We start from the raw sequence: 954 nt of genomic DNA on the forward strand, positions 1-954 counted from the left end.
GCGCGGGGAGCTCACACTGAGTGAGGCGCTCGGGGTCATGTCAGCCGAGCCCTCACCTGGCGGTGGTTCTCGGAAACACCGCCTCGACGCACCGTCTCCCCACCCTGTTCTCATCTCCGGGTGCTTATGTGTCCTCACGTGTCTTCCTTAATCGTCTCATCCCCGACGTTGCCAGCAGGCTGAAGCCTGGTCAGAGCCGGGTCAGCCGCTGTTTCATGTGGGGGACCCCCTCCTGCCCATACTCAGCCTGAGTCCCGTTTGTGACATAGGAATGTAGCGTTATAGCACTCGCAGGGGCGGGGGCTGGGGGCCAGGAGCGCAAGAGTGCGTTTTGATTTTGCTTTCGCTGCTGCTCACACCCGCCTTATTCCCATCCTTCCCTGCCAACGTTTCATTCACCGCTGCAACTGCCACCCCTGTAACTTTCTGTTCCCCACTCTGCGGTGCCCTAAGCCAGCTGGCGCACTCTGTCGCCAGAGATCCGTTCAGTCTGGTCCCACTCTGACAGCTTTCTTAAATAAAAGAGGAGCCTCCCCTCAAAGACTCAATTCTAAATTATACTAGTGGAAGGAGAAAAGCTCTTGTTCTTACCAAGGCACGTTGGATTCCAAAATAGCTTCCATTGCCCGACGCCCACTACACTGTGTGCCAGGAACATGCTCGGTTAGGGTGCAGGCTCCGGGCAGATCGATTCCACAACTTTGTCTTTGGGTCCTATCGTGTAGTGGGCACCGTGCTGTGTACTGGAGATAGTACAATGGGCAGCAGTCCCCACGCTCACCGAATGTCACAGTCTTAGACACATCAGCTGATCGAATCTTTACAAACACCCTGTGAAGTGGGTCTGATTGCCCTTGATTCCCAGATGGTAAAACAGAGGCTCCAACGTGGAAACGAGTTAGGTTCACCTATGCTTCAGATCCCAGAGCAAATAGCACATTGGATAGATCTGAA

The 954-nt window shown here is 54.6% G+C and overlaps 1 protein-coding gene across 2 annotated transcripts in view; it reads right to left on the minus strand.

Annotated features, from left to right (window-relative positions):
- Nucleotides 1–689, minus strand: part of DENR (density regulated re-initiation and release factor) — a 16,271-nt gene extending 15,582 nt beyond the window's left edge. The window contains exon 1 of one of the 2 annotated variants that reach the window (XM_006149276.3): nt 592–689. The gene's annotated coding sequence lies outside the window, so the exon portion shown is untranslated. Of the gene's footprint in view, nt 1–56; nt 209–591 lie in introns of those variants that run through there. The other variant, XM_006149274.3, reaches the window with a different exon arrangement.
- Nucleotides 690–954: the final 265 nt, after the last annotated feature.

This window comes from Tupaia chinensis, unplaced genomic scaffold (genome assembly GCF_000334495.1).
Source record: "Tupaia chinensis unplaced genomic scaffold, TupChi_1.0 Scaffold000258_1, whole genome shotgun sequence".
Lineage (NCBI taxonomy): Eukaryota > Metazoa > Chordata > Mammalia > Scandentia > Tupaiidae > Tupaia > Tupaia belangeri.